The 25,788-nt window shown below is 33.4% G+C and overlaps 1 protein-coding gene and 1 long non-coding RNA gene across 8 annotated transcripts in view; one reads left to right on the top strand and one right to left on the bottom strand.

Annotated features, from left to right (window-relative positions):
- PCDH17 (protocadherin 17) overlaps window positions 1–25,788 on the bottom strand; it is a 99,099-nt gene that overhangs the window by 67,565 nt on the left and 5,746 nt on the right. The window lies entirely within an intron of this gene.
- Window positions 1,472–15,310, top strand: LOC111559874. Of its 2 annotated transcripts, none has more exons than XR_002741316.2 (4): window positions 1,472–1,559; window positions 4,431–4,531; window positions 14,783–14,846; window positions 15,207–15,310. It is a non-coding gene; the product is annotated as an uncharacterized LOC111559874 (long non-coding RNA). The 2 variants fall into 2 exon arrangements; XR_002741311.2 differs by lacking the exon at window positions 1,472–1,559 and adding an exon at window positions 3,318–3,585.

The raw sequence follows: 25,788 nt of genomic DNA, 5'->3' as shown, positions 1-25,788 counted from the left end.
CTGCACTAATCAAGACAGTGTAGTACTGTAGACAAAAAAGACACATAGATCAATAGAACAGAGAAGACTGTCCATAAGTAGCCCACAGAAATACGGCCAATTGATTTTTGACACAGTTTCAAAAGGCAATTCGATAGATAATTCAATAGAAATGAACCTTAAACTACACCTCTCTCCCTCTCTTTCTGTGTGTGTGTGTGTGTGTGTGTGTGTGTGTGTATGTTATACATATGTATGGATGTATACATATATATAATGTATGTATGTATCAAATGTATGTATCAAAATGGACCACACCTCTAAATATAAATGTAAATCTGTACATTAAAGAAATCCTAGCAGAAAACCTTTGTGACTTGGCAATATGCAGAGTTCTTAGACATGATACCAAAAGCATAATCCATAGCAAAAAAAAAAAAAAAAAAAACATCCAGACTGATGCAGCCATTTGGGATTTACTTTAAGGCAATGTAAACTATGTTCACACAAAGATTTGAAAGATTTGTACATAAATATTTACAGGAGCCCTCTTTGTCAAAACTGGAATCAGCCCATATATCTGTCAATAGGTGAATAGATAAACAGACTGTGGTACATGCATACATTGGACAACTATTTAGCAATAAAAAAAAAAAAAAAAAAAAAAAAAAAAAAAAACTAGTGACACAACAACTTAGATGCACCTTGAAAGCATTTTGGTGAATGAAGGAAGCCACTCAGAAAATTTCACACTGTATAATTCCATTTATAAAACTTTTCAAAAAACCAAAAACTATGATGACATAGAACAGATCAGTGGATGGCAAGTTTTAAAACTGCCTAAGGGAGATACAGCATGAAGATTTTCAACTCCTGAACTGTTTACTATCCTGATTGTGGTGGTGGTTTCATGAAGCTTTTATATGTACATGATTAAAAATACATGGAACTCTACATTCAAAACAAGTTCATTACTATATGCTCAAAAAGGTAATTCGAAAATTAAATCTAAGGCGCTATCTGCCTGCCATATATGCTGAAGATCCTTCTGCCTCACAGAGAATTATAAATCTATAAGCTCTTTTATTAAGTTTCTTCAATAAGGAGTGTTTCTGAACTTTTAAAAAATTATACAAAGCCAACTTATAAAACCTATGTAGAAATTCCGTATTCATTTGGACAGACTACGAATGGATTCAGGATATAGAGATCTATTCAGCCACACTAGCAAACCCAAGCAACAGCTCTGTAAGACAGTCACCTTAATATGAATTATTTAGCTAAATTTTCATTTCTTTCAAAGATGTTTTCCTTGTGTGCAGTTCCTGTTTACCCAACCATAACATAAATACTTCAAACGAAGTTTGCAGACAGAATTTATTGCAAAGGGATGGCTTTTCTTTCTGTAAAAATAGGTCCCACACCCAACCTGGAGCTTGAACTCATGACCTTGAGGTCAAGAGTTGCATGCTTTACCGAATAAGCCAGCTAGACTCCCCAACAAAGGAATGGCTTTTTATTTCAATGCAGGAAACAAACATGGCTAGATTGTGAAGAACGGGGATCCATCCTCAGAAACGGTGAGTTGTTTTTGTTTTTTTTTTTTAAAGAAAATACCTTGTGTATTGATTCTACATTTGAGAGTGAACAGAATATATTTGTAAAGAGTGTAAACACATTGAATATGAAATGATTAGCATCTAAGATATACCAAAGTGTATTAAAATACCTTCAAAATAATTTTACAACTTTGGTGGTAAAATTAGGATATACTATTTAAAAGATGTTGTTTTATACTTTATATAATATATGAAAATTTCTTAGTTATCTAATACAATTCCATTATAACTTTTACACTTTTTAAAGTCCTGCATGCAGCACTGTAATAATCATGAAATAATGATAACTGGAGGAAAGTCTGAGCAATTTTAAAACAATATTTGGATTTCTAGGAAATGAGACAATTATGGATAAGAAAATTAAAGACATCATCATTTTGAATCCCATTTCTAATTAATTTCTAAGAAAGAAAACATCAGAAAACTATTTTCAAAGGTATCCCTGCAGAAGGAAGAGAAAAAAAAATAATTCAATCATTAAGAAAGTGGATTGTATGGTTTAGTCTTTCTCATCACAGATGCTATTTCAGTAAATTCTGGAATTCAATCTGTGATTAATCCAATCACTATGTGATAAATATGTCCACAATACCTTGGTGCTAATTCGCCAGTGTTCTCTTATATTTCCCATTACAGACTCATGGGGCAGTCAGGAAATTTCCTATGGAGAGAACAATTTTTGACAAAACAAACAGCTCTCGCATTTCCAGAATCATTGGTGTGGAAATGTAGGAGGCAGTGCTTTATAAACTGCTGGCATCCTTGCTCTCCTTTTACCTTTCTATGTCTGTTTCTTTACCAGAAAGGAGACCTTTGAGACAGAGGCTCAGTGGGTAAATTCATTCCACAAACATACGTTTAGCTCAGACCTGAGGCAATATAAAAATTCCAGCATTCAACAATATAAAATTCACAATAGCTGAGACCCAATCAAGAATTATAAGGTCTGCAACAAGTTAAGAAAATATAACCCATGGCTGGGAGAAAAATCAATCGATGAAAACAGATCCTGGCATGAAAGAGATGATGGAATTAACCAACAAGAATCTTAAATATTAGAATATTAAAAATATGGTCAAGAACGTAAAAGCCTGGCTTTGAGAGCAAGTGCCTTCTTAAAATTTGAGCCCTAAGTACCTCCCTTGTATCATTTTCATCTTGGGCCCGAAGGAGAGAAGTAGATGATATAGAAAAGACCCAAATGGAACTTATAAAAATGAAAACTACAACATTTGAAATTAAAAATACGCTGAATACGACCGACAGCAGATTAGACACTGAGAAGGAAAAGACGCAGCATTTTGTACCAGGTTCTAAAAGCGTATTTGCCTCAGTGTCTTGATAAACTTGTAATATATTTATGTCGAATACAAGAAGACTCTCCCAAAGGTTGCAATACAAATATGAAGAAAGGTTTCATTCTAGAGGTATTGATTTAGCATAGGAATTATTAAAGAGAAATGAAAGTATGTCTTTGACATACTTCGACTCTTTAAAGTCATTATTATGAGAAAACTGGCTTCTCACACACGAATTTGGGGTTGGATGTGTAGTTATGGTGTTAAATCATATCATTACAGCTTCAGCTATACTAAGATGATCAGTGTTTTCCTCATCCAGGGGCACAGGGGAGTGGAATTTTGAAAATTCTTTTGAATTACGGACATAAGGTTGACTGCACATATTGATGCCATTGGGGTGAAAACAAAGCCAAACAAGTTGAACTTTTCCCTTAATTCAAAGGCACTGCTTTTCACATTGATAGTAAGCATTCTCTTTGTAGCAGACTGAACACAAGGGAGTGTTAAGAGGTGAATAATTCACTTTAAGCCTTTTCATACCGACATCGCTTCTGATAGCTTTGCCTTCAACAGAATATATGGTGTGGTTCTTTCTACATTGCTGAAGTAGGCAACAGCACTTTAAGCCACCACTTATAAAGTTATCTGACAGCACCTATGGCTCTGGAATTTTCAAAGTGCATGAGGTATGGCAATAACTGTATTTATCAATGATTTTCAAAATAATACATTTTATACAAGTATAGTGTGGTCGACATTTGTGTTTTGCTACTAAAGGCATAATAAAAACATGAGAAATTCTTACCACATTTAGCAAAAGCTAGCATTACTTTAAATTAGAAATGAGAGAGCAAGAACAGCCACATCCTGTAAGCAAGCATTTTAAGTCTACAGCTCAATTAGGATGACTTAGATGATTTTGTTCTGAAAGTAATGAGTCTGTATATTAAAACCTTTTGCAAATGTTAACTCTTTCATAAACAACACTGATAATTTTAATAATAACTTGTATGCTGGAGTTTAATCATTTAATTTATGAATCTTAAAGAAAATCAGCTTTGAGAAGAAAGAAGAATGTTGAAATAATCAAAAGGTAAGAGGAGTGCTGTTTGTTATCTAGAAAAGCACACAAAGTAGAGAATGCTGCGCATTCTCTTTTTTATTTTTGCTGAAGTTTGGAGTCCATAGGCCACCAAGGTGCCCCTGAATGCTAGATGTGCTTTCTCTCTGGCAATGGCATAGAGTTATGCCATAAGTTGATGTCTTAGGGAAAAAAATTCAAACTTTGAGTGGCTGACTTTAATACCTGCAATTAGTCCATTCTCTTTAGTAAGGTCAGTCTCTATCTCAACCCTAGCTTATACCCAGTCTTTTTGTTTTCTTCCAGTGGTGGTAGGGGTGGGGGAGAGTTGGGAGTTCTATTCTTTTCTGTTTGGTTGTTTGTTTGCTTGTTTGGTTGGTTGGTTGGTTTTGGCTATCTCTCAGCCAGATATATTGTCTTAGAAGATTCTTCTCTGCTTTCCTCCTATAGTGCTCTTGTTCTCTATCAAGAATATGGAAGATTTATCCCACCAGAGGGAATACCTACAACTGGATTCTCTGCAATCAGGCCTCCAAACTAAGAACCCAAAGGTAAATGTAGCCAGTGAAAATTCATTAGAAGTCTAAACTTCTAGAACTCTGACATATGAAGAGAAAGAGAGAAAAGGGAGGGAGACAAATCGGTGACTCACCATTTTATTTATTGTCACTGTGAATGCAAGATACAGTTCTTAAACTCTTATTTCATTAATGTTAAAAACTTGCTAATAAGTGAAAGAAAAATTTGATAAATTAATTTATTTAGATTCAAGCCAGTTTTCAGTCTAATTTATTTAGCTAATATGGACATGTTTTGAAACTATACTGCACTGAATCTAAATTTATGGAAACAGAGTCATTGTGTACTTTCTATATTAGGAGGCTTGGAGTATGCTGTTCCATTTTAGTATCCACACAACAGTATTATTGATATTTATTACTCATTCTCCTCAATTGCCCTAGGACACATAGTAATGTTACTGTCTACATTTTTTTAACAGAGAAATGACATTTAAGAGAAATGACAGCTAACTAACTTTCATAAAGTTACCCTTCATATACCCAATTCACTGCAGAACAACGTACTTGCCGGGAACCACCAGGACCAGTCAGTATCTGTGCTACCTCTCTGGCAAATAGAGAAAAATCAGGATCCATCCCAACATTTTCAGAACTAAGTTAATGAGAAATGAATGTAACTTGACTTGAAATGCTTTTAAAAATTACGTTACACACCAAGCAAAAATAGTACTGCCATACCCCGTACTAATAAGACAACTCACTGAAAGAATATGCACTTTTACCTTTCCATGCTTGCACATTAAATTATTTGAATATGCTGAGCATTGCATATAACTCCAATAACTAGATTTTCTTCCTTTGGCCAATAACATAAAAAGGTAATAATGGCCGTGTATTATCAAACAGTCTAATGCAAGCAGTAGGCTTAACTGTATGATTACTTACCATCATGACAGTCATATAAATTGTCAAAATAGGCACTTCTGAACACTTACCTTTTAAAGTGCAAAAGAAATTCAAAGTATTACATTCAGCCAATCATTACAGAAAATTCCCCAAAAATAACTAATTTAAAAGATATAAATAACTAATCTAAGTAACTAATTTAAAAACCAAACTGTCTGTCTGTCACATATCATCAGTTTGTTTTTTTTCCAAAATACACTAAAATTTAAAACATTAAAGATACAATGATTTTGGTACACACAGTTCACCAGTCTTCCTCCTCCAAATACCATTGTTGATCAGAAGATAAAGTCTATTATTATTCAAATAATCGGTTAAATTTTGCAAATGAAAGAAAAAAAAATATCAGCAAGATCAGGTTCCTGTCTGATTTTGCATCTGCCTTTCAACTCATCACCTGTATAGGTGCATTCCAGTTCCTAATAGTAAAAAAAAAAAAAAAATAGAAGGAATTCAAGGTGAAATTAAGGATGAAATACCTTTCTTACTTTTTCCTTCCTCTAAAATTTAAAATTTTTTTAATGTTTATTTTTGAGAGAGACAGAGACAGGATGCGAGTGGGTTAGGGGCAGAGAGAGAGAGGGAGACACAGAATCCGAAGCAGGCTCCAGGCTCTGTGCTGTCAGCACAGAGCCCAACGCGGGGCTCAAACTCATGAACTGTGAGATCATGCCCTGAGCCGAAGTCGGACGCTCAACTGACTGAGCCACCCAGGTGCCCCTCCTCTAGCACATTAATAAAGAATTTTTAACTCTTTATAAAAGGAAGTTGTTTTTCTTTTTTTCAAAATTATTTATTTACTTTTGAGAGAGAGAGAGAGAGAACGCGCACAAGCAGTGGAGGGGCAAAAAGAGAGGCAGAACACAAGCAGGGGAGGGGCAGAGAGAGAGAGGCAGACACAGAATCCAAAATAGGCTCCAGGCCCTGAACTGTCAGCACAGAGCCCAATGCAGGGCTCTAATTCACAAACTGTGAGATCATGACCTGAGCCAAAGTCTGATGTAATCAACTGAGCCACCCAGGTACCCTGAGAATTTTTAACTTTATAAGCAACAATTCATGCAAACAGCCGACCAATCAATTTATTTTACAATAATTAGTAAATAATTATTTATTTTAAATAATTACTTTGGGGGAATTTTGTGGTCCTGGTCTTTTGTATGGGTTTCAAAGATAAGTTACTAACCCCTTCCAAAACAACAAAAAATATATACAAATTTAAATTTTCAGGGGCACCTGGGTGTCTCAGTTAAGTGTCTGACTCTTGATTTCGACTCAGGTCATGATCTCACGATTTGGGAGACTGAGACCTGTGTCAGCAGGAGCCTGCTTGGGATTCTCTCAGTCTCTCTCTCTCTCTCTCCTTCTCTCTCTCAAAATAAATAAATAAACTTTAAATTTTCCAGAAAAAATTATCCATTGTATTTGAAAAACAAAATGAGTAATGTAAGAGTACAATTAAAAAAACTTAGGAGATAATATACAGGGAATTTGGAAGATCTGCCCTGAGATATGACTTTAACAAAGTAAAGGCATTCCTAAGTTTGAAGAAGAAATTAATTATTAATCAAATTTATGAGTATTAGATTACTAGAATATTTATCATTTTTCCCTCTGAAATGCAGGAATAAGTATCACATTCAAAATGTATGATTCAATGGAAAGAGTCTATTTTAGGTTGGTATTCATACCTGAAATTAAAATAAAGCTAAGTGTCTTTACTAATGCTAACAGATTTTTAATTAAACATTAGCACAAAATGAAATGAAATATCTCTAGTCTTTATCAGACTGACACTTAATACCTAATTCAAGTATCCCCAGCTTTCTTTGCTTGGACACTTCAGTGCTAAGAATTTTTCTCCTCTGGAAAAAGCAGCAGGCTTACCCAGACAATCATTTCATGAGATACTAGGCCTGCATTCTTCCATATCTAGTTTGAAACAACAGACAAATATCTTGATCTTGTTAGAGGTTATTTGTAATTTACATGGTACAGGTTTTTTGGTTTTTGTTTTTTTTTTTTATAAATACACAAACGGAAAGAAATTAAGAAATGTTAACAGTTAATCATACCTTACAAAAATGGTGTAAGGCCCACTATCTGTTTTTGAAAATCAAGTTTTATTGGAACTCAGCCATGCCCTTTCATTTACATGTTGTCGATGGCTGTTTTCATGCTTCAATGGCAGAGATGAATAGTTTTGATGGAAACTATATGGCCCACAAACCCTAAATATTTACTATCTGATCCTTAATAGGAAAAGTTGCAGGCTCTTGGCTTAGAAAAACTAAGTCTCAGCTCTTAACGTTATAATTAAAATTTTTAGTCTACTCACTCCTGTAGATAAAATACTAATGAGGCATTTTCACATATACACTACGTTTAATTAGGTCATAGTTTAAAAAAACAAGAAAACACATAAGTTATTTTCATCTTCTGTGGGACACAGACTTCTCTCTCAGAGTATGCATTTGGAAGCTGCCTGATTGAAAAATTGTTCATATTTTTTAAGTGGATTTCAGTGTTAGGTGATTTGTAGCATGTTTATATTCAATTCCAAACTACTTAAAACTGTGCAAACAGTACCATCATGGGAACACCTGAAAACAAAATGTACTTAGGCACATTAAGTTTCCTGAAGTGTATTACAAGTTCCTCTAGAGTGTACTTAGAATAAAAGTAAGTAACCTGTTCTTTCCCAGAGAAAAGAACTCTTCCGTTCTTGGTCCTTTGTCTCCTGTGCTTCCTTACATATTTTACAGGGTGATTTTGTGTTTCTCAACCTCTCCAAATCTAAACTTCCTTTCAACTTCACCAAGTGGAACCATTATAATTATTTCTATTTTATGGGTGGAGAAACTGAGGCCTATGGAATTCACGAAAGGCTAGTTGGAGGTCCCTTTATGAGTAAGTAATAGGAATAAGTTTCTTTTGACTCAAAATCTCACACTCTTTCAAATAAAATCCTGCAAGTCCTGTATGACCCATCTCCCTTTTGTGAGTATTGTGCTTTGCTTTCTAGACTATTTATCACTGTCTGATGTATTTTACAGATTTATTACTTTCATTCTAATAATGCTTGTTAATCAATGCTCCCTACAGAGTTCTGATACCAGGTCACACCCCCCCCCCCCACGAATGGCTTTGTTCCTGCAATTGTTCAGCTCTGAATCATAATAAACACAGAGGAAAGCAATGAGGTCTACTGGATAGCTTTGGTTCAAATACAAGAATCAAAGCCAGTTCTATGATCAAATCTGAGAATCTGAGAATCTGCTTCTGGAGTCTCCAAAATCTGGAAATATTTTCACTCTATAGGACCAACTTACAGAACTTCTTGAAACTACTTGCTGGCTATCAATTTGAAAGATCTTGTGGCAATGTGTCGTACGTACATAGGTCCCAGCAGAGATGTGAAGCTTAATATATGAAAGCCTTAAAGAATTCTTTTCCAAATTGACCTGCCTTCTAGGAACTAAGTTTCACTACTCAAAGTAGCAATTATTCATGCTGTAGGATGTTTTCATACTCCATCAATACCTCCATAGGAATGCAGGCCAAACATGATATCCCAACTGGTATAGAAACAAAAGCCCTAAACTATGAGTCACATGACATTAATTTTCTATTTCTAGCTAGCTGTATATATGTGAGTAATATTTCTGTGCTTCAGTTTTCTCACATGAAAAGAAGTGTAAATGAAATCAGATGTTATCATATGTCTCTAACTCTCTGGTATTCATTGCTCTACAACAGTTCTTTTGTGGAAACTTCTCTTCAGTTTCTACCTGGGGTGAGCTTTACTTACCACAAGTTCTTTCTGCATAAAAAGCACTGTTCTGAAGGAAGACTTAACATCTTTCCACTTCAGAGTTCACTTTGGTGGTTTAAGTAAGAAGTTTAAAATATCTGCAAATTATTTTTTTTGCAAGACAGTCTATCAAAAATTGATCACTTTTTTAAACGTCTATTTAGCATTTAAAACAAGGGTGCCTCGGTGGCTCAGTCAGTTAGGTGTCTGACTCTTGATTTCAGCTCAGATCATGATCTCACAGTTGGTGAGTTCGAGCCCCAAATCAGACTCCACGCTATTAGTGCGGAGCCTGGTTGGGATTCGCTCTCTCTCCCTCTCTTTCTGCCTCTCCCCTGCTCTCTTTCTGTCTCAAAATAAATAAATAACCTTTAAGAAAAAAAGCATTTAGAACAAAGTAACCAATCCTGGTTTAAAGAGGTATAAACTGAAATTTGGAATAAAATAAATTAGCATTCGGGGCGCCTGGGTGGCTCAGTCTGTTAAGAGTCAGACTTCGGCTCAGGTCACGTTCTCACGGTCCATGAATTTGAGCCCCGCGTGAGGCTCTGTGCTGACCTTTGGGAGCCTGAAGCCTGCTTCGGATTCTGTGTCTGACCCTCCCCCGTTCATGCTCTGTCTCTCTCTGTCTCAAAATAAATAAAAAATGTTAAAAAATAAAAATAAATATTAACTATTACATAAATATTTAATATTAAATATTAAAAAAATAAAAATTAATTAGCATTCTAATAAAATTACTTTTTTATAATCGTAAGTATTCTGGTTTAAAATTGTACTCTTGCATAATTGCTAACATGAAATATTATTTTTATGGAGAATATGTCTGCATATCAGTTATCTGCTTCCACGTGTTACGTCATTTACTGCTAACAATAATAATCGTATGTGTTAATATTCATTCAAAATTTAGTATTGATCATATCCTTTATATGCATAATCATATTTCATCTTTAATTCTTATGACAATTTTATGAGAAACAAATATTATTACACCTAATAAGAAACCAGAAAAAAAAAAATAAGGTTAAGCATCTTACTCTGGACAGAAAAGCTAATTTTTTTTTTTTTTTAGACCAAGAACCTTCGGAATTGAATCTCAGTGTAAAGAATCAAACCATCAATCAGGGAGGAACTGACTAAATGAATTATCCATTAATTGGCCCAAAATTCCATTATTGTTCAGATAATATGAAACCACATTGTTGACATGGAATCATGTATGAGACATTTATATTTTTAGACAAAACTCTAGTGTGTCCTGCATGTGTTTGCACATTACAGCATGGGAAGATAGACAGGTTTATAATCCCTTATTCAAAATCCTTGCACTCAGACATGTTTTGTAATCCTTAAGTCTTCCATATCTCAGAATGACATTTTGTTGTACATGTCATGTATGGCCTATCCCAACAGAGACTGATACAATACCTCAAATTTAAACATATTAGTATTTCTTCAGTAAAAAAAAAAAAAAAAAAAGTTGATATTAACACTAAGTGGGACAAGTAAAGATTAAAAATAATCTTAAATCAGTTCAGATCTAAGTTCTTTGGATTTTTATTTACAGAAGGGATTGTGGGTCTGAACAGCAAAAGATTAGCAATAACTACCTCTGAGTACTAAATTATAAGCAATTATAACTTTTTAAATGCAACTTTCTCTATTTTCAGTCCACAAACATGTAATGAGTTCTTACTATACACCAGGTGCTGTTTTAGGTATGGTTTTTTAGTGGAAGTTTTGCAGTAAAAATTCCTCTTAAAATTAGGAAAAAAAATATAGTCATTTAACTTTGGGAAAAACAAGAAAGAGAGAAACTCAAAGACACACATACTGGACCGAAAACCTGAAGTTATTTTAAATGCAAAAACGTGGATCTTCTTGCATAGAAGAGTTTTGGAATAGTTGCTGTTATTCCTGAGAGTAAAATCTCTTCTAGGGAAACTATTGACTTGGTACAAATCAAATAGGAAAGGAGTAAGTGGCCCTGCAGTCAAATGTAGCCAATTCATCCCTGGAGGCTGACTACAAACTCCCAGTTCAATGTTAGAGTAGTTGAAATCCAAAAGGCAATACACTAGCGGTGCCTGACTCTCAACTACACAGGTCCAGAGGCACAGTCTCAGTGGAGTAGCTTCACCTTTAGGATATCTGTCACGGAGCCAAAAATTCAAGGGCCCCCAACTCTCATATATTTACATTTCAATTGTCCTTGAAAAACTATTCTTTAAGGGTCACTTAATCCTAGGTTTAAAGAAATATTATGTCTTCTTCTTTTACGTGCACTAGACATATTATGTATAAATATGAAACACAAAGTAGATAATTTGTCCCCCAAAGAAGTAAAAAAGTGGAAGAATTCTTCTCTTTGCTGAGGGCCTGCATTCTCCTTCCTTCTTCTGAAAATGGAATCAGGCTGTCATACATAGTTTGAAAAATAGGTTTTTCCTGTCTCTGAAGGAGCATGAGTTTATTCAAGCAGAGTGAGGTAGTTTATAAAAGCTATACACTTAATATAAAAAAGACAAAGTATAAAACTCTTCCTGTAGTCTAATTTGATTTAAGGTTCCTGATACCTCTTTTCTTGAGAGGACAGAACATAACAATATGAAATGGTGCACCTACTAGCACTGTGCATAAATGGCTCAAGCTGAATGTGTAACAATAAAGTCTCCGTCTATTATTGCAGAACCAATAAATAAGCATAATGAAAATCATGACATACTATTACATTACTCCGTGTTTCCTCTATTCATTAAAAAAAAGATGAGCGCATTTAAAATAATTTCACACGTCGAATGACAGTAAGCCTTCCAATCGAGATGATGTTGAAGGTAATATTTGTAAAGGGCAGATGCACGGTCTTATGTGGCTTATATCAACATTACAATAGAAGCATGAAGAATCTGATAAATAACTACTTCATCCCAAATGATAGCAGCATAGTAGCCCAGTTACATCATTCGCCTGCGCTACGTGTGTTCTGTTATTATGAAGTCAATAAAAAACACATTAAAAAGCTTTAGAAAAGACTTCCCTGTCAATTAGCCCTTGGATGGATTCTACTTTTTCTGTTTCTCTGTTGATTTAATATACTAGATCATATTAGCAGCATTGGCTTGTAAACAAGGAAGATCTGAATCCTATTAATGGAGATACGCTGCCAGAATAATCAGCTTCATACTTAACAAGTTTCCAAGTATTTGGAAAAGCTGTGAAATGGGATTATAAGGTTAATCTGTGTACATCTGGCTCGCCACCATATAAATATTTCAGAAACTTGATCTCATAGGCTGAAGAAACACCTGTCTAATCATGACTCTTTTCCAAGTTACATGAACTTCAGCGAGCAGAGCAGTACACAAATGCTGACAAGAAATGATGGTCAATTTACATAATGTATCTCTCGTGTTATGCATATAATTTCATCATGTAACTCTTCTGAATGAGGACGTAGGCAATATTCGGGGAAGATTCTGTGCTGTCATACTTATGTTGCCAAGAGGGAGTGAGGGGGAGGAAAATTTTTTTTAAATTCAGGATAACCACCTGAAATACTATATATTGCTTTTTTTTAATACCATGGTACGTAATTTTAGCATAATTGGATGTTGTAAGTATAAATGTAGTATAATATGGACCCAGAGAATAATTAATGAGAAGCAGGAGTTCGTGCATAAAATAACAGTAAAAAGTTCAGCAGTCCCTCTAGTTAATTGAAACCTTAATGAATTTGAACATCAGTTATTTTAACTAGATCCAGGATTAAATAACTATGCTGACTCTGTCATATATACACCAGCACATTAAGCCTGATTTTATTTTTTCTAAATTTTGTTCAAAAACATAATTGGGTTAAAAATGTACCGAATATGGCTCTTATCAAATTAACTTCAAATGTCCAACTTGAAAACATAGATTTTGAAACTGTGGTCCAAAATGGCAGCTAAAGGTCAATGAATCGAATTTCCAATTATATTTCCTGGGAGCAGATGGGTGCAATGAAACCTAATGATTGAATTTTAAATGCTTTCTTGCACCTTTTATCTGTTTCCCAACATGTTGATTCTACCTTAATGCTCTAACAAGATAATAGGTTTATTACAATTAACCAACTGAAATGATATCTCCATTTTCCAATTATTCATATCATATTACCTGGGGATATTGAATCAGAGCTCCTTTCCTCTCCCACCCCTAGTGCCTTTCCATCAAAATCCTACACTTACACCAAACAAAATCCAAACTCTAATATCATTAAATAACAGATGTGTCCTGGAGATTTGATTTCTCCAGTTAAATGATAAGTACTTAAAATGAAGCCCAAGCCCACCGAGGCTCAACGGGAAATTTGTAATGAAAATAATTATAAGGTATTTGTTGGATAAGATTAACTATAAATTTCTTTTCCTTATGCTATAAACAGATACATTAGTCTATTTCTCTGACCTGCATAAGCATAAATAAATATAGAGGGAAGTTTTATCAAGAGGACAAAAAAATGAAATGGTCTAGGGGTACCTGCCTGGCTCAGTCGGTAAAGCATTCAACTCTTGATATTGGGGTCATGAGTTCAAGTCCTAAGTCAGGCAGAGAGTTTACTTAAAAAAAAAAAAATTAAATGTTCTGTTTTCAGGAATTGTAGATGGAGGATTTTATCTCTACTATATCTCAATAGAGCACATTTTTGCATGAAGAACAAAAAGAAGGAATTACGGAAAGGTTTATTTAATTACTTTTATAAAAAAGAAAACCAATATTTCATCTTTTTAAAATATTTTTTCATGTTTATTTATTTATTTTGTGTGTGAGAGAGAGAGATAGAGAGTGAACGGGGAGGAGAGAGAGAAAGGGAGAGAGAGAATTCCAAGCAGGCTCTGTGCTTCCAGCAAAGATCAACATGGGGCTTGAATCCACAAACCATGAGATCATGACCTGACCTGAAATCAAGAGTCCAGTGCTCCACCCACTGAGCCACCCAGGTGCCCCTAATATTTTATGTTTTTAAATCTAGAACAAAGGAGGGGGGCCTGGGTGGCTCAGTTGGTTGGGTGTCCGACTTCGGCCCAGGTCACAATCTCGCAGTTCACAATTTCGAGCCCAGCATTGAGCTCTGTACTGACCACTCAGATCCTGGAGCCTGCTTCAGATTCTGTGCCTCCCTCTCTCTCTGTGCCTCCCCAACTCATGCTCTATCTCTCAAAAATAAATAAAAACATTTATAAAAAAGAAATCTAGAAGAAAGGGAATCCAAGAAGCTTTTTATTTTAACTAACCAACAAAAGTTTCTCATTTATTAAATGCATTTTAATAATGTTAAACATAATATTGTTGAATCCAACCCATTTTAATCCGACCCATTCCTATATTGCTCCACTATAGGAATCAACTCTAGGCACCGCAGGTCTGAATATATATATCTGAGTTCTTTAAAAATATTTACATTCGATGTAAATATACAAGGTTCCTAAGGTATCCCTGTAAAAATATATTTTCAGAATGGATATCACAGAAAAGAGACCAGATGGCAAGAATAAGAAGAAAAGAATCAGAACGAGTCATGTGAGTAAGGCATATGTAACAATTCCTTTTCTTTTGTTTCAAATTATATGTTTTGATGATACTTTCCAAATATTCAAACAACTTTTTGGAATTTTTAAACAAATGATATGTGTTTTCAGATCATATGGTTTCATGTGAAGACTAACAAAAATGCATGAAACCTGGTGAACCTGTAGGACGTTCCCATTTTACCAGTATTGTTTAGAAGTCACATTTCTAGTAGATTTCTAAACTGTATTCCTTAAAAGAAAGCATGTGTGATAGTTCAAGAAAAAATACAAAGAAATGAGTAAAAGTCAGAGAGATTATGGAACATTACAGGCCCAGTTTCCCATTTACTGATCTGCTCCTGGTTCTCAGACTTCTCTTAGTAACAGGACAGCAAGACCCAGACTGGCATCCGGTCGGGAGAAAGCAGCACCCACTGTCGCTACGCCTTCTTTCCCCAACATGCCAAATATTCCAGAGTAAATTTACAGATGGGCTCAAACTATAATGTTTGGGTAATTGTAGATATAAATGTCCCCTCTGAAAACTTATTATTCGTTGGTGTATCTTATATGATATTTAACACTATAATCTCTCAGAAAGTTTTCTCCTCTTTTCGAATGGTAATTGACAATGAATCCTAAACTTTTTAAATGTCATTTCTCTGCTCCTTCCTATTATTTTTTTCTTTAATTTTGTATCCCAACTATCTGGCTAGTGGGGATAATTAAATTTTTAATATGGTTTGAAAGCTCATTCTGCTTGAAGGCTTTATTCTATCAAACCTTCTTATTGTTTGATAAAGATTTTGCAGTTAAAGTTTAAAATTCAGATAAAATAATAAGTAAGTCCTAAAACAGCTTAAAAGTAGTAAATTATTTTAATTAAGAGCTTTTTAATTATTTTTTATTTATTAATTGAAATGATAATTATATATTGAACAGCTCTGCAGGTTACATATTTTAAATAACAATAATGAAATGGGTAGCATACTGTTTACATGAATGCTTAGCTTATGCTTCCTCAGTATATGCATAGAAATTTCATACCACCTACATGAAATAGATTCTGAGATTTTGAGAAAAATTTTGTAGTTGGGTTATTATTATTATTATACACATTGATAATTGCCCATGGTGATTTTCTTTTTGCAATATCAGATGGCAACTGGTTGGTACCAAAGTGATTAAATCATGAAATTATATATTAACAAATACAAATAAATGTAATCCCCACATTACTATTTATGGCTTATAATTTCATTTCATTAAAAATGTCATATAGAAAAAAGGATCACATTAGTTACTTAATAATTTGCTAGAGCTGTGTGATTCTTAAAGCCTTAACAAAGAGACGTAATATTTGAATTGTGTGGTTTTAATACTGTATAAAGCACTTCAAGGAATAGGACAAAAGATAAAAGATATGCTCTTACCAACAGCATTTGTTCTTGATATACATCTATATACTATATATCTATATACTGTATATCTATATACTGTATATATGTATATCATATACTGTACATCAAGAACAAATATATTAATGCACTTATATATACACATATATATGTGTGTGTTATATATATATTTCGAGAGAGAGAGAGACAGAGAAAGAGAGAGATACAAACAAATTCAGAACTTATGTCACTATCAATAGAATCTATGTATAGGAATTTTCATTGTAGTTATTACAAAGGTAAAAATTATACATAAAATTATCAAAACATGCCACCTTCAAATAAATTGTTTACCAGCATGTTTATATGAATAATATCTTCAACTTTGGCCTCCCTCATTTCTAGGTTTGAATCTAAACTCCAGCTCATGACTGATTAATGATTATAGGATTACCAAGAATCCGTATTTTTTAAGTGCTTTCTATGTATTAGAAACCATCTTAGGTTCTCCCAACTACAGAAACAAGCAAACGTATATGGTCTCTGTCTTCCAATATTCTGCTATTTAAGTCGCTTTGTGATAAATTAGCTTTGCTAAGAGAGAGTTATAACACTGAACCAGAGTTTTAAAACTGTTTAGACTTACTAATATTCATCATTTTGTGTGTAGATCAATTAGATCTTTATAGAAACAAAGTTTACATAAAAAACCAAAGAAGGAATGAATGTAAATAGGTAGGGTGTTAAATCTGTTAGTCTTCCAGTTTCTCTTATGCATTAAGTAGCTTTAGGATCAAGCATAGAAGAAAAATATTTTCGTTGACTTCTGCTGATTACATAGTATTTTATAGTTCAAAGAAGGTGCTTTTCTTTTTACCTCCCGACCTGTCCTGCTTTCTCCAACACTGCCAAATGGTCTTACTACCATTTACTTCAAACTTAACCAGCCAACAGAGGAGTGTGATGGAAAATATTTTCTACCCCTTCGCTGAAACGTTACATGTCAACTTTTCACCTAAGGCAAAATTTAATGGCTGACTTGTGGATCTTTATTTCTAGAGATTTACTATGGAAACACTGACATAACCTTTAACCAGAGCAAACAGAGCCGCTCTAATAAGCAGGTAACACCAAACCTAAAAATGCAGGAGGAACAGAAAGATCCTGGCAGGAATTAATCTGCCATTTTCACACATCTGCCCGAGGGAGGTATTGTAATTGCAAAAATTTACTCTAAGACTGCTGAGACTCATAGTAATTATGTTTCTTTCTTTTTTTTAATAGAAATAGCCACAGGTGGTAACAAATTGGGTTTTGAGATGGGGAACTAGGCATGCATTCTAACCCAAATTACTATGTAATTGTCTTGATTATAAAAAAAAAAATCGTAAAAAGTCTATTGCTCAAAATCAGAAAAAAAAAATTCTTAAATGCATTCACTGTCTTTTAGTTCTTTTAGTTTCTCTCCACTTAGGCATATAGCCTCATTTGTTGTTACTGGCACATCTGATCAGGGCCACACTGTAGAATAGCCTCTTGCCAATAACCCTTACAAATTCCTCCGACTGGGATTTAATAGGATAGTTCACTTATTTCCTGTCTTATTATCATCTAGAGATAAATACTAGCTTTCCTAGAAGGTCAGGATATGGAAACGTAGCTAATAATTACAATTATCAATGCATCTGCCAATACTAAAAGTGCAAAGTTATAGACTTTTTATTTCAATCTATGTGTTGTATTAAAATGATATTTTTCATACACACAGGCACACACGCGCGCACACACACACGCACACACACACACACACACTCGATAATCTTCTTACTCTACAACAATTCATGCATTAGTACCAACATATTATCATTGTTTTTTTTTTTTTTTTTCAATTGCAAACCAGGCATACCGTGCCAAGTAAGAGTCAATTGTCAAGTGTATCGCCAAACTTTCTTAATCAGAAAATTCTTATTAAATCAACTAAGATTAAAATAAGAGATTAGGCACTGGCTTAAAACAAAACACAAATTCATTAATGTGACAGCAGGTCACACAAAGCTTAAAATAATAATAAAAATAAAGCAATCAAGTATCTTGCCTTGAAATTATATAAATTATAGATTTTATAGAAATTATATAAATTCTATGTAACCTTTAATTCTATTTTAATGATAATGATAATAAAGATAAATGATTGATTTCTTGCTTATTTTTCATGACTTATAGATCTTCTTATTCACCTTCTTAATGCAATAAGTTGATTTGGGATAAACTACTTTAAAATAGATGCAAAACTGCAAAAGTGAAATAGAAAGCAAGACTTTGTGCCCCAAGAAGACACCACAATAGAATTCACCAATATTTAGACAATATCCTGGATTTTGCTGAGGAACCATGGAAATCAAATTATTTTTAAGGTTGTTTGGAAAGTTTCGACGACAAATATTTCTATAAAGATGTATCATTAAGTAATAATCAGGCTTGAGCTGGAAAATATCACCTTTTGGAGCTAACTCCCTTTTTTCTCCAAATACTAAAAGAAAAAATGTTTTTTTCTTAGTAAATTTTGCTGAGATTTTAAGTATGTTATGTCTCAAACATTCTATTTCCTTATCGTGATTTCATCTACTGAAACGGAGATATTGGCAAAAAGCACATGCTGGCCAGTTTACACTCTGGTAACATAATGCTTCGCATGGTAATCATAGGTGAATTTCTTGTATAAGTATCAGTTTTGCATATGGAATTGCTCTGGTGAAATAGCAAAAAAATCTATTGAATGTTCAATCACAAAACAATCTCAGTATACTCTGATAAAATATGCTGTGTGAAAAATAAAATAAACAGCTTTAAGCAAGGCATTTATACTGGGGTCGGTGAATTGAAAACTAACATATCTTGAGGGCAAAAACTATCATTTCAAAACTGATGCAAGTGTTCATACTGCAAATAAATATTTAAGAATTTATCTAAGACATTGATAGTGTAAAATTGGGCTATAGAAATAAGAAAGACATTTAAACCACTGTGACCATTTCTGCCTACAATAAAATACCTGTTGCATTTCTGCTTCATAAAAGTAAGCCATTGGCATTTAGGAAATATGTGTACATTTCAACTTGGGTTTTATTGAATGTGAGGGCATGGAAAGTCTAGGTATAACTGTAATCTAATCATTGCTCAGCAATGATTATTAAAGATTCAGGAAGAAATACTGGAAAGAGGTATACCAATTGATGACTTATGTGTAAATCACATTTTTTAAAAGTCATCGCCAAGAAGAAAGAATATATCTTTCTGAAGAAAATATATCTAAAGAACCATACTTGTTAGAAAGAACTTATTTAAGGATACTTGGGTGGCTCAGTTGGTTAAGCATCTGACTCTTGACTTTGGCTCAGGTCATGATCTTATGGTTGGGTTCATGATACTGAACCCTGCATTGGGCTCCATGCTGACAGCACAGGGCCTGCTTGAGATTCTCTCTCTCTCCCTCTCTTTCTACCCCTCCCCCACTCGTTCTCTCTCTCTCTCTTTCAAAATAAATAAATAAAAACTTTTTAAAAAGTCACATTGTAAGTTTAATCTGTTATTTAATATATATATATATGAGCTTTTCTGACTATAAACTCATTATCTACAGTATGTATTAATATAATTTACAAACATGTAACCAATGTCTCTTAAAAACAGTATATATTTACAAAACACGAAGGCATAGCTTTGAAAACTTTAAATAGAGTTTTAATGCTCTCACTATTAAATTCTACAAAGGCTGCTTTTAGCTGATAAAGAGAGTAAATAAGAAATTGTCCTTTATATAGTCCCTTTAATGTGTTCCACTAATTAAAAATCAATCAGAAACATTACATGTTTAAAAAATATTAAATATTGTTCATACAGGCTTACATGATTACTTTTATCTGCATCTTGCTCATTTTGCATCTAACATAACTATGGTTCTTGACTATATTATTGAACAGAAACATAAAGAAAAGAACACAAGTGTTTAAATATTTCAAAATGGCTTAAAAATGCATTTTAATACCATTAAATTATTTTAATATATTCTATTCCTCTAATCAAACCAAAGTCTATTTATGTAGATTAGTTACATCTAAAGTCTCATTTATCCAACCTGTATTTATCCTTTGATCACAAAGCTTGTTAACTTAAATGGTCTTTTATTGTTATGATTCATTTTCCCATAATTATGCTGTTTAACTGCCTTATTTTTTGAATAAATATATGCAAACGCGCCAATCATATTCAGCACAGTTATGCTAGATGTTCAATGAACTGTAAGAGCCATTTCACTACAATAAAACTGCCTGGAATAGATCCAGGGGAAGGCCGACAAATACTAGTAATCAGAATGTCAGTAGGACCAGAACAGATAGAAGTGTGTCACATGTATATCAATAGATTCTCTCAAACACTATCTGAAACCAATTTTACAGTCTATCACTGGAAGAACTTTGTGCATACAAGTGAAAGAGGCCACCCACACAGTCACAGTTTTGCATCTGTATTTTGGTCCTTTTTTTTCCTTTACCTTAAAAATATTGAACTTGTACTTCTGCAGTAGCAAGGAAGCACAAGCAAACTTCTGCTTAGTCACATCAGGGAAAGTTGATGTCATTAAGGACTTCTTTATTATAGATAATTTATTTCAGGAGACCAAAGGATAGCAATATATCACTGTCAAAGCTAGTGGTGAAAGCTATGACTAACTGTAAAATACCGTGTGCCACTGAAGGAAATTCTTGTCAACGTCTCCTTTACTAAAATAGGTTGACAATAGATTAGTGTAGGTCTGATGAACTTTGAAAGTGTTTTGTAGGTGGGTGGCAGAAGTCACAGTGTCTTCAAATTGATGGGTAAAATGAACTTCACGCCATTCTCTAACAAGTATGCAGTCATTGGTTAAAGGAATTCGGTACAAAAAAATAAATAACTAAAACCTTCCCTAATGACTTTGCTAAAATATGACTTTAAGATAATGCCCTGTGGGATTTATTAAACAGAAGTATCACTGAGGGGAATACATTCTGGAGCAATGACTAATATCATAATTAGCAGGTGCATTTGTAAGAATTTACCCATTATTGAGTGTATTGCAAGACACCTCAACATAAGGGAGTTAAGTTTTACTTCCTAACTGGCATGAACCCATTTAAGTGGCTTCATCTTCCTCCTGTGGTTGTTTCATTATCAGAGCTCAAGGTGTATATTCTCACAATGCCTCCAGCCATCCCACTATCCTCCTGGAAGATTCAGAACCTAGATGAATTTTTTTTCTCTTAATCTACATAAACTCCAACCTATTGTCCATGGAAGACCAGTAGTTCCTCAACTTCTCCTCTGTTCTAGAATGCCTGGCTCTAATGAACTTCAAAATGTTTGAAGTTTGAAAACGGTACAATCAAGTTTACATATATTTTCAAAGAAAAAATAAAGGTTTGTGCTCATCCTTAAAAAGAGGAGAGCTGCCTTTGAATTAAAAAAATATATAAAATGGGCTAATATTTGTGCTTGAGTATTTATATATATTATCTGGGAAATATAAAGACATATATACATGGATACACATAAATTTTGCCAAGAAGTTTTATTGTTCACATTTCCATAAATATAGCCAGAGCCAACCTTCACTGTAATAAGTACATGTAAACCTTTATTAATCTTAACATAAAATAGTTTCTTAATTTATACCTTTTATTTTTATAGATATATTTCTATTGCATTGTATTACATAAGCAGCACTAACTAAGTGCTGCTTAATAAGTAAAAAACTTGAAACCTGACAGTAGTGAAACATAAGAAAATATAAATATTATATTTGTAAATAGTATTAAATAATTATCTGGAGATTTTCAAAGTTTTTTTTTTTATTTTAAAATATGTATATTTCTTAAGTCCCTTAGGAGAGATATTTGAGATTATTTAAAGGGTAACCAATTTATTTTAACCACATATATACATCTATATTCACTGTAAAAAGCGAATAATGTATAACTTCAACTTTATTAAGAAAAGTTTCTAGAAATTACCTTTGCATTTATTTATTTTAATTTTTATGTGGCTTGAACAGTGTAGTCATAGGTGACAATGTTTTAAAAACTGGAAATTTTTTTGTGTGTGACTAAAAAATATGATCAAGCAATTGAGATTGGAATTTTAGGACATACTCTTTTACTCTTTTATGCTCTGATAACTTGCATGATCACACACACCCTAAAATAATATTAAGATGCCAAGAATAAAATTCCAAAATCTTCCATGTAGGCTTGAATATGATAATATTTATTGAAATTATAAAACTCACTCACAGAACTTAAGTAAAATTATAAACTCACTCATACACTCAATTATCTTACTCCTACATTTTAAAAAGACTGATGAATAATCATCTCAGTGTAAAAATGATGAAGTATTTTACCTGGCTGGAATTTTTGAAATTGTATTGAAAACTAAAAACTAATGGATGAAGAAGTTATTACCCATGAGTAGTTATATCAACCAATAGTAAAACTAAGATTATCAGGTTCCTAGCTCATATAGTTAAAAAACTTTTGTGTTTTCATTTATTATAAAATAAAGAAATGTACTCAAATTTACAATGGAGCTGAGATTTTCATGGGTGCACACAAAACTTACATGAAAACTAACAATATATTAAAAATGATAAAAATAATTTGAATTCTAAACTCTTCTGCAAAGAAACTCAAATCACCTTGATGGCTGATTTTCTTAATCAAGTATTTTTGTACTTTATACTATTTTAATAGATGGTAGCATAGAAAAAATGTTTTATGATTGTGTACTCATGTTAATTTAAAGTAGAAATTTAAAGCTATCATCTATAAATTACAAAAAGAAAGACAAGTGGACAAGATACTCTTGGAGACATGCAGTAGGACAGAGACATCCCCTTCCTATCCAGCCCACCATTATCCTTATAAATAGAGATGTATATCATGTTTATGGAAATGAATGCATGCAACTAATCAAACTGTGTCCTCTTAGAACAACACTGTGGACAAATACCCTCAGAATTTTAAATGAAGAAAGAAATTGCTCACACTTTTCATGTTTGTTATTGAAATCACTGACATACTAGAATATGAAATTTTAGGATCGTGGTCTTGGGAGCTCATTGGAGTTCCTATAGTCAAGAATCTCTTGTATTAGAGAAGTGGGACTAAAGGCAGACAACGGATAATGTTGCTAGTAAAGATATACTTTTTCTTTCACCTTTTCATTCTAAAATACTGATTTTATTGTCTATGCTTTGCTACTTTAGTCCTGGATGCTGCAATCTCATTTTTGTATATTTGGATTGACTATATTCACCATGTGTTTAATTCCTTTTTATTGAAAAGGCCATGCATATATATCAAAAGGATTTTCTCTTTCTAGCACAAAGAGCCTAAGGTCAATCCTAATGTGAATCTTTTGAAATTGAACTGTAAAACACCACGTGAGACTGTAGAATGTATTATTTTTTAAAATGCATTTTAGTAGATCTTATTCTGCTGGCTCAATATATTTTCTTTGAGATCATATTGAAATGCTTTCAGTAGTGCCATAGAAAAATCTGAAAACACAGATGTTCAAACAAAACTGGAAATTCTCCCAATAGTGAAGAAATCCCCAGTCTCTTCTCAGCCAGGCCTTCTTTGAAAACACCTGTTGAGAAGTTACCCTGAGACTGAACAAATAATTCTTGATAAGCCTCGATATGTAGTTACTCGTGACAATTAGCAATGATCTCTACTTGATTTTAGATTCTCATATTAACATATGAAATAATTCACATGGAAATTACTCCTATGAAAAGCACATTTATAAATTTGTATAACAATCTATTTGCCTTACCTCCCACAAAATCTGTGCTAGTTTTCGAAATCTGTGTTATAGCTTTAAAATGAGTAAAATATTTCATTACAAGAATGTTGTATTATGATTCACATTATTGAGGCTATTTTAATCTCTAGTCTGTTATTTAAAACTTCATAGGCTGACTTTGCTTCACCTGAAAAACTTGGAGAAAACCTGAAATAAAACCCCTTTTCACAAACCACTGTTTCTACATATGGTTACATGTGTAACCAGCTTACAGGATTGTTTTGCATTCATTTTTAATAAAAATGCTCTCATGCTCAAGAACCTACAGATCTCATCCTTAAAATTTTAGACCCTGAGACTCACACAATATCATTCGATACTTAAATGAATCTTAATTTAAGCTGTAATATGAGTCTTTTACATCTTGAAATTTTTAAATTTTGTAACGCCCATCTTTACCAGTGTATTGCAAAACAATTACAAAATACTGTCATTCCATCAATGAAAATACCGGCGTGCCTTCTAAACAGCACGAAATTGCTGGGAAGTAAAGGTAAACGAGACCTAGCAGCTGTTCGTCCAAGTGCACTCTGTGGATTAAAATACTACCTTCAGAAATACACGTGAGATTAGCAGTGTGCTTCCTTAGCAGGCTGTGTTAAATGCACACACTAATAAATACACTCTGAAACAAGATTATGGATACCTGAACACTTCAATTTAAGCATGTCACTTCAGCACAAAGTGTTTGCAGTGCACTAGTTTAAAAAGAAAGAAAAAAAAGGAGGGTCACTATAGTTAATTTACTCTGTTCTCTGTAATAGGCATTGAGGAAAGCCTGATATATTTAGGAGGAAGTTAACATATTAGGAACTTACAAAGCGTTCTTTATAAGACTGCAAAAACTCAGCAGAAAAAAAGAGAGAGACTGCCTGTTTTAACAGTTTATAGCAAGGATATTTCTAGGGCGGAAACAATATGGGAAATCGAGTCACCTTAGAAAAAAATGTCAAGAACTTAAAACTGAAACTTTTTCTGTGTTTTCATGGCATGGATTAAAATTCTAGAAAAAGGGAATGGCAAGAAGTGTGCCCTTTGTTTTACTTTTAAATTATCTGTCTCTTTCCCTGCATGTACGAGATTTTCTTTGGCTTAAGTTTTACTGCTAGGAGGAATCATCACCATCATCCATTCCTCAAGCAATGAACATCTTAAAGAACAGCATGGTGTAAATACAGTATAGGCACCCCTGTTCTTCAAAACCTTCTGGATACTTCCATCCAAATTCGTTTCTCACTAATCTGACCAAGGAATCAGGCTTGCTGATAATTCTACTGTACCAACTTCATTGTTACTGGAACCTAAATAAGAATTCAACTACCAGCACTTGGAATGGAAGATTAAGCATTAGCCCTCTGTGATAACTTTATAATTGTCAATGATAAGCATATAAGAAAGGTATATAACGTGTGTATACATAAAATGATTGCAGAGGATGTATGAATATGTATTTTAACATACCTCCCTAAGGAGATTATCATAAATAAGTTTTACACAATCACGGGAGACTTTCATAGAAACCACAATATTTTTCAAGGGGGATATTTTTCGTTCAGTCTTATATAGACATCAAAAAATCATAATAAATGGTAATATAGTAGACACTGTAAAAAGTGGGATTTAATACTACAATCAATACTTTAGTAT

The sequence above is a fragment of the Felis catus genome, chromosome A1 (genome assembly GCF_018350175.1).
Source record: "Felis catus isolate Fca126 chromosome A1, F.catus_Fca126_mat1.0, whole genome shotgun sequence".
In the NCBI taxonomy this organism is placed as follows: Eukaryota; Metazoa; Chordata; class Mammalia; order Carnivora; family Felidae; genus Felis; species Felis catus.
This window is presented reverse-complemented; position numbering and strand designations above follow the sequence as displayed.